Below are 13,056 nucleotides of genomic sequence, written 5' to 3' on the forward strand. Positions count from 1 at the left end.
GCCTCAAGCCCGCTGGTCCAGTGACTGAGTGAATGAAGGCACACGCAATGGAATAATGTGTCTGCTGGCCACGTACTGACTCTAACACTGAGGCTTATTTTACTTTGGTGTACTTTGTTTTTAGGTCTATAAAAACTGAAAATAAAGGGATTTTGTGTAGGTTATGAATAATAATTAAAAAAAACAATAGATCACCTCTTGAGTTTCCTTCTGGTCTAAGTAGAGATTACGGCACAGCAGGTTTCATGTCAACAAGCTCAAACATGAATCTATCTGTCAATAACCACTCAACTGGGCCTCACTCAGAACCTTTCAGGTTGGGTCCTGCGGTTCTGCAAGCACATTATACTTGCCCAAGTGTCTTTCCCACAAAGGACGTTCACTTTTTTCTCCTGATTACTAACTTAATCGCAGAGTAATCACGGAATGTGTGAAACTGCTCTTTGGCATCTGCTGAGCTTTGCTCTGTGGCCTCCCGTGTAGTTGGTTTTTATTTAAGTTCTGGGCTGGCTTTGAGGAAGTAGGTGAGGTGTCTCTGATGCTCCAAGAGCTGTCGTGCAGAACCTCAGCTCTCTGTCCAGGATTCTGCCGACCATGCAGACCCCTGTGCCCTCCCCCCTCCTTTTCTCCTTTCCACTCCTGGGAAAGGCTCAATTTGCAAATCATCCACAGCTTTGAGTTTGTGTGGTGGACAGAGTGATGACCAGGCCACGCAGTAATAAAGAGAACCAAAGTCGAGATCAAGTTAAAACATGCCACCATCAGAGCTGCCAGAGTGCCTGTCACATCAGCTTGAGAATCAGCCTTCCTGCATTTGTCAACCCAGTTGGGCAACAGTCAACACATCATTAATTAGTCATAAGAAATTCTTGACGTTTGCGCAGCATCTTACTCTTCACGGAACATTCTGCAGCTATTTGCTTCTTGGCTCCTTGCCCAGGTCTGTGGTGATCTTGCCTTAGGAATCAGGGATTCCTGACCCCTGTGGCAGCTGTGCTACTCACCAGCATCCCTTCTGTGAGCACACGTGGTGAAGAGCATCACACGCACTGAGACCCGGGAGGTAAGGCTTCTGATCCCAGTTGGGTACTAAGCTTGCTGTCTGACCTGAGGCAAGTCTTTTGGGGATTTTGCTTCTTCATCTGAATTTTAAAGTAATTGGATCAAATTGGTAATTTTTCAGATGAAATCTTTTCAATATGTAAAATGAGCTGTTTGGGCCTGCAGTCCTCTATCTGTTCCCCTCTGGCTTCCCCATCTTCTACAGAATCCTCTCTGGCACTGGAGCACTCCCCAGGGCTCCATGGAAACACTTGACCTCTGTTTACTCTAACATTTTGTGGCTCATTTGGTTTCCTCCTCTGTAAAAGCAAAAGGTCTGGATTCAATTGTCTCCAAAGACTAGTTGACATCTGTGCTTTAACACCCCAGTTGTAGGATGCTTAGTGGAATGAATGGGCGGCCCCCTCTTCTTGATCACAGGCCTGGACTTCCCCACCCAGGGGGAGCAGTTTCCTCCTATGAGAACTGAGAGGAATCAGGTTTGGCTAGTCTGGGCACCATTTCTGAACATGGGGGGCTGCCCCCTACTGACTTCTGGGAGGACTGTGCTTCCCATAGCATTGACTTATCTATACCTTTCTTTCCATACCACAAATAGTTCCCTGGGGTACCACGCAGAGATAAAGTCCCTCCATAACAAGATCCTGTTATACACTTGGTCACATATTTCCTTTGAATAGTCACCAGTGGAAGAAAAGCTCCTCCCCAAATTACTTCTTTTCCCCTAGGAAAGACTTCATTTGTAATGTAAAAACCCCTGGGTAGAATTCTGTTTCTGGGCAAGATGGAATAACAGGGACTGGAATGATACTCTTACCTGAAAAGAAAATAGACACGATATATGAAATGACAATTTTCAGAACAATGGACATCACACAATGGAGGACAGTAACCCTTGAAAGACAGGAAACAAATGACACAAGCTCTATGATTGCCCCAGCTCACCACTTTGAGAGAGTTTCCAGGCTATGGGGCAAGAAATGGGGAAGCCAGTTGGAGCTTGGTAGATACCCTAATTTAAAAGACAGAGCTGAGAATCCAGAAAGACCAGGGTGACTAGAATTTATAGGACAGACTACCAGAGAGGAGAGACAGGCCTCAAGAGAGGGGGCTCCGGTGATGTGCAGAGGTTACACCTCAAATATTCAGTAGATTATTGCTCAGCTCATGCATGAGCAATGTCAAAGGCTGGGAAAGTATTGTCTGAAAGGGTTAAACAATGCCCAGTCCTTACACAGGGCTGGAGATAGTGCCTGTTCTCATCAACACAATTTGAAAATCTCATGAAGTTCACTTACATATCTTCTTTGAAGACATGACTATTCAATTCTTTGCCTGTTTTTCAATTAGGCTGTTTTGGTAGTTGTCATTCAGTTGTGGAAAATTTTTATGTATTCTGAAAATTGATCCATTATTAGATACATGACTTACAAATAGGTTCTCTCATCATTTGTATTGGTTTTCACTCTGCTGATAGTGTCTTGGGATACATAAGAATTTTTGATTTTCATAAAGTAAATTTGTGGGTTTTTCTTTTGTTGCCTGTGCCTTCGGAGTCATTGTCAAATCCAATGTCATGAGGCTTCCCTCTCTGTGTTTTTTTTTTTAAGATTTTATTTATTTATTCATGAGAGACAGAGAGAGAGAGAGAGGGGCAGAGGGAGAACCAGGCTTCCTGTGCAGCAGGGAGCCCAACACAGGACTTGATCCCAGGACCCTAGGACCATGACCTGAGCTGAAGGCAGACACTTAACCGACTGAGCCACCCAGGCGCCCCCCTCTATGTTTTCTAAGAGTCTTACAATTTTAGTTCTTACATTTAGATCTTTGATTCATTTGAGTTAATTTTTCTTATGGTGGAAGGTAAGGGTTCGACAGTGTTTGTCTGCATGGCAGATATCCAGTTTTCCCAACATCATTTGTTGAAAGGACTGTCCCCTCCCCATTGACTGTCTTGACACACCTGACAGAATCATCTGACCAGATATGTTACAGTTTATTTTTGGACTCTGGATTCTATTCCACTGGTCTCTCTGCCCATCTTTATGCTAGTACCACACTGTTTTGATTATTGGAGTTTTATAGTAAGTTTTGAAATCCAATTTTGTTCTTTTTTTTTTTTTTCAAGATTGTTTTGACTATTGGAGTTCCATGAGATTCATACAAATTTTAGTATGAATTTTTTATTTCTGCAAAAAAAGATGTCCTTGGGATTTTGAGAGGGATTGTTCTTTCAACAGTGTTTTGTAGTTTTCAGTGTACAAGTCTTTCACCTTCTTCATTAAGTTTATTCCTAAGTATTTTATTTTTTAATACTACTGTAAAAAAGAGTCATGTTCTTAATTTCTTTTCTTCATTTCTTATTGTTAGTGTATGGAAATGAACTAATTTTTGCAGTTGATTTTGTATCCTGTAACTGCTGAATTGTAACTGCTGAATCCTTTTTTTTTTTTTTTTTTTAGTTTTAGCAGGGTTTTTTTGTGTTGTGATTTTTTGTTTTGTTTTGTAAAATCTATAGAGTTTTCTACATATTAAATTATGTTGTCTGTGAACAGAGATAATTTTACTTCTTCTTTTCCAATTTGCATAACTTATTCTTTTTTTTTTTTTTTTTTCCTTGCCTAATTGCTCTGGTTGGGACTTGTAACACTGTGTTGAATAAAAGTGTTGAAAACAGGCAACTTTGTCTTCTTCCTGATCTTAGGGGAAAAGCTTCAGTCTTCCATCATTGAGTATAATGTTAGCTGTGGGTTTTTCATGTACAGCCTTTATTAGGTTGAAATTTTTTTCTTTTCTTAGTTTTTGAGGATTTTATCATGAAAGAGCATTGAAATTTGTAGATTTGTGAAATACTTTTTTCTGCATTAATTCAGATGATCATGTGATTGCTTTTGTTGTTCTTCAATTGTTACTATTTTTTTTTTTTAATGTTGAATCATCCTTGCTTTCCAGGAATGAATTCCACTGAGTCATGGCATTTAATCCTTTTAATATGCTGTGGAATCCAGTGTACTAATACTTTTTGAGGATTTTTACATTAACATTTATAGGATCTATTGGTCTGTAGTTTCTTTTTCTTATAGTGTCTTTGTCTGGCTTTAGTATCAGGCATATGCTGGCCTCATAGAATGAGTTAGGAACAGTTCACTCCTCTTCAATTTTTTGAAAAAAAGTTTGAGAAAGTTTAGAGTTGATTCTTCTTTAAATAATTGGTAGAATTCACCAGTGAACACAAGAAACAGCATGTGTTGGTGAGGATGTGGAGTAAAGGAAGTCTTGTGCACTGCTGGTGGGAATGCAAATTGGTGCAGCCACTGTAGAAAGCAGTATAGGGGTTCCTCAAAAAATTGAAAATAGGGTTACCCTTCAATCCAGTAATTGCACTACTGGGTATTTACTCAAAGAATACAAAAACACTAATTTGAAAGGATATATGCATCCTTATGTTAATTGCAGCATTATTTATAGTAGCTAAAATATGGAAATATGGAAGCAGCTTGGTGTCCATCAATAGATGAATGGATGAAGAATATGTGATTTATATATATATAATATATATTATATATATAATGTATATATAATGAAATATTATTTATCCATAAAGGAATGAAATTTTGCCATTTGCAATGACATGGATGGAGCTAGAGAGTTTAATGCTAAGTGAAAAAAGTCAGAGAAAGACAAATTCCATTCATATGTGGAATTTAAGAAACAAAGCAAATGAATAAAGGAAAAAAAGAGAGACAGAGAGACAAACCAAGAAAGAGACTCTTAACTAAAGAGAACAAACTGATGGTTACCAGGGGAGGTTGCTGGGGGTGGGGGGGAGATGGGTGAAATAGGTGATGGGGGTTAAGGAATGCACTTATCATCATGAGCACTGACGACTAATGTATAGAATTATTAAATCACTATATTGTACACCTGAAACTAATATAACAGTGTATGTTAACTAAAATAATAATAAGACAAAAAAGGAAAAAATACATGAGCACAGACATTAGCTCTAGGGGAGAAATGGGAGACATGAAGTAGCAGTACTCTGAAATGTATTTTGAAGAAAAATACCAGACCTCATTTCACAAGGATATCACTCTATAAATCATGAAACATAACAATAGATAATATACACTTAAAAAAAGGCATTTTTGTGACTAAATGGCAGCTTTATCACACTTCCTAAAAACTCACTGAAAATCATAATTGATTGGTTTTCTCTGAGCAGATAAACACATTTTTCTTAGTTTTGTCTCAGTGTGCTATCTTTGAATTTATTCTACTTTGAGTTCATCAAGCTTTTTGGATTTGTAGATACACATCTTTCCTTAAATTTCCTTAAATGGGAAATTTTTGGTCATTATTTCTTCAAGTAATCTCTCCACACTGTTCTCCCTCTCTTCCCCAAATGGGACTCCTGTGATGTGTATATTGGTCCACTTGATAATGTTTCATAAGTGCCTTAGGCTCTGTTCTCTTTTCTCGTTCTTTTTTCTTTTTTTCCCCCAGACTTGATAATTTAATATGACCTGTCTTCAAGTTCACAGATCCTTTCTTTCTTTTGCCTGTTTGAGTGTGCTGTTGAACATCTCTAGGGAATTTTTCACTTCATTTCTTGTATTTTTTGGCTGTAGAATGTCTGCTTTTTAAATGCTTTCTATCCCTTTATTGGCATTCTCATCTTGTTTGTATTTTCCTTATTTCTTTTAGTGTTTGTCCCTGTTTTCCTTTAGTTCTTGAAGCATATTTAAAACAGTTATTTTGGAGTCTTTGTCTATTAAGCCTCATGCCTGTGTTTCTTCAGGGATGGATTGTGGAAATTTATTTTGTTTCTTTGAGTGGGTCATGTTTTCCAGTTTCTTTGTATGTCTTGTGATATATTGTTAAAAATTGATCATTTGACGAAACAGCCATCTCTCCCAGTCTTTACAGAGAGGCTCTGTGCAGGGGAGAGCCTGGTGTGAGAGCTCATGGTCTCTGCAGGTCTTTTCCAGGCCTATTTTCTTCCTCAGCCTGTGTATATGCTTTTTAAATCCCCCCTGTATATATGGCTGCTTTTAAGCATCTTAATTTCTCTAAGAGTCTTACCCTTGCTTCTTCTCAGGGCCTTAGCTGTTTTGTCATATTTCTCTATCAGTAATCTCTTGCCCTAAGTATCTGCAGGATGTTAGTCTCCCTGCATCTTTCATGAACCATGCCTGTTGCCCTTCATGACTTTTCTTAGCCTGAGTTAAGCTTCTGAGCTTTGAGTTAGGTGAAATCGAGACCAATCCTTCAGGAAGCCCCCAGACAGAATAGAACATTGCAAATTGGATACACTTTGCCCTGTCTGCTTTAGGGAAGGGAACTGGTGACTGGACAGCCACATTCTCTAAATCATACTATGGTATGGTGTGTACCATACCAGTTGGGCATGGGATAAGAGCAAGTAAAAACATCACAAACATTCCTACCATTCTGGATGTGGCTTATTCTTGATTGTCTACTTGGTTGCTATAGATTTTTGATTCCCAAATCTTCTATAAAGTTACTTTGGTCTGTCTCTACTTTACTTAGTGTTTCTATGGGAGAACAAGAGCCTGGGTTTCATAGCCTGCCATCTGGATGATGTCACTCCATCTGAATATTACCTTATTTAACCCTCATACCAAGACCATTATGGAACTCCTGTTATTACCACCATTTCACAGATAGGAAGCCAAGACCTCCAAATTTAATCAACTCACTCCAAGTCTGGGAGCAAGAACAGTGCAAAGTGGGATTCAGACCAGGCAGTCTGGCTCCAGAGTTCACATTCTGAACCTTTCCACTGTCTCTTTATGTTGCTGGGTTCTCCCCTCTAATCAATACTGAAATTAGACCATGTAAGGGCCTTAATGTCAGGAAACTCACCTGGGCTTAGAACTTTAAACTGTTTTTGTGATTTATAATGCTGCTCTAACAGCAATACCCTGTGTTATATAACATATCATTTTACCCGTATGTTGGTATAGGTCACACAGGTGTGGGCATGAAGTGAATTTTGGTAGGTACCTCTCTAAGTGGTGTTCTGACCACCCTCCATGCTGTGCAGGGCTTGTCTTCCCTGACGTTCAGAGTGTTAAGTTAGATGAATTATGTAAAGTGCTTAGAAGAAAACTGGACACAGCCTACGCCTTTGGCACATGTAGTCTTGCATATTTCAGTGTTTTTGTCATTGCTTCATTCATTCTTGACAGCTCCACAGTGATGGCCCAGGGCTGGCGGTGCCAACTCAGCTCCACTAGAGGTGTTTCCGGTCCCAACCTCCTCTCAATGAAGCTCCTAATCATGCTTGATCACAGCTTTTTTGGAATCATCACCTCAGGCTTGCCTCCAAAGCTGGGCTGTGGGAAAGAGGTCTGTTAGAAATGACAGAGGAACGGGGAACAACAACACAAAACAAACCCAGACAAAAGACAACAGACTGAACTTTCAGTCTGGCCTGAACGTTTGTCTTCCACCTTATCTGGGTGAGATAACTTTTGGAGAAAGCCAGTAATCTGAAGATACTTGCTGTTTTCTCTTAAGAGAGGGTTAGCATCTTTGCTTTGGGAATGAGAGTGGAGATGCTTTCCAAACCTCAGCGTGAAGAGTTTGCAAATAAGTCTACATCTGAGATTTCAGGTGCGGTGGTCCAGGAGATTGCGCACAAGGGGATTCATCTGCTTCCTGTCTGCAGCTAGTAAATGACGGGTGTTCCTTACATAATGTTTACATTGTCCAGTGCTTATCACCCAGAACCAAGTGCTGGTTCCAGATGTGCTGATGGTGCAGGCTACTTTGCACAAAGCCCTGTGTGGGATAAAAGCACAGTTTATCCCATAGGTTTTGCTTTTTGTCTGAACATATGTTAACACCCCTGAGCACACCCAGCCCAGACCTTGAATGACTGGGTGTTGGTAGGGGTGAAGGTGAGGTGAACAAACGTGGGCTGAGTTGAGAAGTTAATCCTTGCTGCACAGGGGCCAAAGGTGTATACTGCCTACAAGTGTATGAGGATGTGTCTGGACAAGGTCTTGTGGCTTAAGAGCCCGCAACACTCAGCCTATTGAGCAATTTTAACAATCATAGAAATGATTTTTCTGTCCAGCACTATCTAAAGCATGGCCATTCCAAAGCTTATTTTGAAAGCTTTTCTCTTCTTACCACAAAGCCACCCAATTCCAAACTCCGTTAATAACCAATTTCTAATAAAGAGAAGAAGCCAGGCACCTCCAACTCCCTAATTTTGCTCCTTCTTCTGTAAAGTGATTTCTCTTTTGCCAAATCTTACCAGAACTCTTGTGTATTAAATATTCACAGTGATCTAATCATTGCAGAGCCTTTACACTCACAGAAATGGACCTTGAAGAGTGAGTTGATAAATCCAGTGACTACATCCTTGAAGAGAATTACTATATATTGATAGTATTAAATATGAAGAACTGACATAACTATTCCTATCATTCCAGATTCTTATTCCATAGATTACACACACACACACACAAAACCCAAAACTTGCATGTTATTCTGATTCCTAGGAGAACAGATATTCATGGTAGAGAATTTGAAAATATAAAAAAAAAAGTACCAAGAAGTGAAATTAAAATCTCCCGTAACTGCCCTCAGAAAAAGTTGATATTAGCACCATAGAGGTGTTTTCCCTGATGTACATATACAGACTTAAACAATGAAACTGAGTTAGAGCCATACAGCGTGTTCTGTTGTTCAGCCTTAAAACATCTTGCCATATAGTGAATATTTTCTCCTGGCAGACAGAAAGATTATTCTTGAATGCAGATTTTAATGGCTGCCCTGGAATTCAATTGTACGCAGCTCCCAAATGTATTTCATCTAACCCCTGTTGCTGATCATGGTTTCAAAATTTTCACAACTCTAAATAAAACAGCGATAAAATCAGATTTGCATTCACCTCATTATTTTCTTAGAATAAAGTCCTAGAATTAAAATACCTGGGATAGAATGTGTGCACCATGTTCAAGGTTTGGGGATTTGACTTTTCACTGCAGTCCTGAGACATATTGCGGGGTCTCAGGCACAGGCTGTTCCCCTTCTCAATGATTTTCACGCTTGGAAAGGTCATGTTTTGTCTCCTTTTCTATGATATGTTAGGTGTGGCCACAGGAGGAGACATGGGAAAGGCACACACACCTAAAACCTCCAAAGCTGATTATGCTCACAGGTCCTAGAGGGGGGTCATCACATGCCATGCATGATCACAGGGGCAAGCACCAGGAAGCAGGAAATGAGTAGAAGACAGGAGTGAGGGGAAGGTGTTGGCCACCAGTTTCTGTGGGAAAGGCAAGACAGGACAAAGTGTGCAGGATAGGATTGGCAAGTTTGAATAATTTCTGTGGCTCTAACTATTGGGCAGTGTCCAACTGGTTCTGGGATGATAAAGATAGGAATTTTGCCTCCCGGGCTGGGTAGGCCAGCAAGAGGAAGTCTGGCCTGGATTGCTTAGTTTGCAATATCAAAGCCATGCTCGCTGGGCCCTTTAGAATTGGCTAGCCCAGAGAAGGGCAGTCTCTCCCCAGCTGGAAAGTTGTTGTTGTTGTTTTTTTTTTTTTTAAGATGTCAAAACATCACACTGTACAGATAATAAAACCACATACAATTCAGGGAGGTAAAGCAGTAAACCCTCTTCTTATGCTTAAACCTGCTGGACTATGTACAGGGCCATGGGCCTCCCTTCTGTGATATTTCCACATGCAGATTTCACAGGTCTTGAAATGATGGGGTAGATTTTGTAGCTTTTGGCTATTTTAGCTGTCAGTCAACATTTCCTGAGTAGCTGATAAAAAAAGAAAGCACTTGCTCCAAATATACCTCAGGCACTAAGTCTAGAACTGAAATGTCCCTGCTAGTCACACATTAAATGCATTTCTGGTTTGGGATGCCCTGAAGAGGAAGGACTTGAGGAGGGCACACAGGACAGAGTGGTGTGTGAAGGTCACTGAGACACATTTTGCCCATACCTCTTTTGGCCAGGTTTGTCCCTTTTCAGGAGTCCAGTAGCCAGGAAAACCTCTCCCTGCTGCAGAGAACTTCCTTGCTCATGGCAGCATGGACAAGCTGGATCTCAACAATGGAGAAGTCCCAAGGCACCTCTGTCAGAGACCACAGACCACCTGTTGAATGTCCCTCTGGCTTCAGGATAATGACCAAACTTGCTTAACAAGGGGCACATTACGTAGGTTCTGTATGAGCTTGGCATAGTTAACAGGGAGCTGTTTGCAAGGATACTAATCATAGAATAACAATGGTACCAATAGTCGCAGTTAGTTATGAAGCATCTCTTGGCACTAAGCACAACTGGCAGAGTTCCTGAAATATATTGCAGTGTGCTGAGGGGGGTTACACCAAGTCATTTCAAGCAACCTCAAACTCACCATCTTCATGGTGTAGACAGGTAAAGTGACATTTCCATCCCAGAGTTGAGAAAAAGGAGGTGTATAGAAGTTATGTGATTTTTCCAAGATCCTAGAGCCAGAATTTAATGGAAACAGGAATTACTCCCACTTTATTCTAACCTTAACCTAATACTCTTTCCACTATTATGCATTGCTTTGTTTGAAGATGAAATCACATTTGTTTTGTGTTTTTGTTGAGACTGCAAAATCAGCAACAGTTACTGATGACCCTTGGCTGGAGTTTGGGTAACTTGAAAATTGCCCTGCACAGATTTACCCCCAAAGGCTGAAGAGCTTTCTGTCTGAGGTGTCTGCAGAGGATCCTTTTGGGTCTTCACTGGGTAGATGTTGTACAGAGTGACTCCAAGTCTGTTAAGCCAGAAATCAAAATCAGTTTCTTTCTTTCTTCTTTTTTTTGGCTTCTAATGGATTGCTCATTTCAACAACCTTCACAGTCCTTACCTTGTAGGCGTTCGTATTCTGGAGGAATTGCAAAGTTTGTGGTTGAGATTTATATACAAAGAGCCATATCTACCAGCTCCATCCATCCATCCATTCATCCATCCATCCGTCCATCCACCCATCCGTCCATTTATTGTATTTTTGCTATTAGGCAGCTCAAAAATAAATCTTGTATCAATCAGGATAAGCTTGGTTGTGCTACAGTAATTCACTCTTAGTGAACTGAAACAGGAACAAATTGATTTCTCCTGCCTGGAACACTGCTGGTCACCATAGCAGAGAGGAAAGTTCTGAAAGCAATTAAATGCTCTGGCACTTAAATGCTCTAGCTTGAAAGTGGCAGGTGCCATTTCCATCCTAAGTAAGTGTCCAGAGCCAGCTGCATGGAACCATCAGCAGAGGACAAAGAAGGACAGTCCTTTCCTGAACCTGGAGGGCAGGCGCGGTCAGTGTTTGTAGAACAGTGTTGCTGACCACAGAGGGTTTCTAATCATTTGAGGATGTGGTGGTTGCTCACGTTGGTCAAAACAAGAGTTGACCTTTGGTCTGGCGTTGAGGTTAGCATGAGGAACCAAGTGTGGATTTTTAGAAGGTGAATACATATTTTAGGCAAATGTTTGCTAAACCTCACTGTTTGGAAATGGTTTTCCTCTTGCAGCTTAAATTTTTCTTTGCTACCTATTTCAGATGAGGGTGATAGAAAGGGGAGAAACAGAATGGAAAAAAAAAAAAGCATGCACACACTCAGCTGCAGACCAAACACTCATCCCCAAACCTCCTTCTTTGTCCCTTTTTGGCTTCTGTTCCTTCTTCCTCCTCAGCTCATGGCATTTGCTTCATTCAAGTCATTTTAAACACTTGACTATTTCCTAAGTCTAAAGAAAAATGAAAGTATTAATAGCAGAAAGATTTAAAATCTGCTCTTTTTAAAAAAAAATAAATATTTTGGCTCTTTGTCTTTTGAAAGTCTTTGGCTTTACTCTCTATGCCTGCTGCTTTATTTATTTAGACCTAGCCAAGAAAATTCCCCTTCCCCATGAGGTATCTGCAAAATCTGCTGTCCTATGTGCTTGTGAAGGCCAGAGAGAGGGCTGTGGCCCCACAGCCATGTGGCCTCACTGCCGACCGGGCGTTAGTGAAATCCCTCCGAGCCCTTTCCCCGCAGCCAGAGACAACAGCTTTTGGCTGTTTCTGGCAGACACTTACTTTCCTCCGAGCAGGTCGTAAATCTCCCTGCTAGGCTGCCTTCCTCCACTGGGAATGCCGGAAGCACGGTGGCAGCTTGAGGTCTCATGGCTTCCGAGAGTTATGACAAAAACACAACCAAAGGATTGGGGGGCAAGTGACATTTGTCGTCCGCACAATTGTTACCTTAGGTTTCTCACCACCTTGGCTCTCCAGGGGACTTCTACCTGGAAGGTATGTCCAGGAAGTCCCCTGTGACTGTCCCCTCGGCCCAAGCACACAGGTACTAGGCTTCTGAAGAGAGACAAGTTGGAGGCAGCTGAAAGTAGAGTTTTGCTTGAGTCCTTGTCACTCATGGTCGTGTAAGACAAGGATGTGGAGTCACACTGCCTCCCGGGACGGCCAAGTCCTACCCTCAGTCTTCTCTGTAGGTCTGGGGACCCATCATCCCCAAGCCTGGGCACCTCTGCCGCCGGCTCCGCCTGGACCACAGTGACTGTGGGACCCAGCCGCCCCCCGACGCAGGTCTGTGCTGACAGCAGCCAGGCCTTGGGCTCTTTCTCCCCTGCCCAGAGGCAGACCCACTGCACAACCTGCCCTCCCCGCCACCTGCCTTGGTGCCCCCAGGGACCGGCCCCTCCACTGCCACCTTGCCCTCTAGACCCTGTGGCTTTTTAACTCTTTCTTTTGTTCTGTCACCTTCTCTGGGGTCTGGCTCCCCCCTCTGATCTCTGCCTCCCCAGGGAAGCTCTGTTCCCTCTGCCTGCAGCAAACATCCTTCCACACGCAGACACAAACATGCACAGCCAGCACACACACCACACACGACTCACACACTCACATCAATACACAGAGATATCACACACACTCAGATCACACTCACCACAGCCCCGCACATACACACACCACACACACA

The 13,056-nt window shown here is 41.7% G+C and overlaps 1 long non-coding RNA gene across 1 annotated transcript; it reads right to left on the reverse strand.

The window, feature by feature from the left end:
* Window positions 1-7,290: 7,290 nt before the first annotated feature.
* Window positions 7,291-11,035, reverse strand: LOC118011068. The gene is made up of 4 exons (XR_004679407.1): window positions 10,771-11,035; window positions 10,473-10,563; window positions 10,059-10,190; window positions 7,291-7,424 (listed from the first exon to the last, which is right to left on the reverse strand). It is a non-coding gene; the product is annotated as an uncharacterized LOC118011068 (long non-coding RNA).
* Window positions 11,036-13,056: the final 2,021 nt, after the last annotated feature.

Source organism: Mirounga leonina, unplaced genomic scaffold (genome assembly GCF_011800145.1).
Source record: "Mirounga leonina isolate KUSES-001 unplaced genomic scaffold, KU_Mleo_1.0 Mir_150, whole genome shotgun sequence".
In the NCBI taxonomy this organism is placed as follows: domain Eukaryota; kingdom Metazoa; phylum Chordata; class Mammalia; order Carnivora; family Phocidae; genus Mirounga; species Mirounga leonina.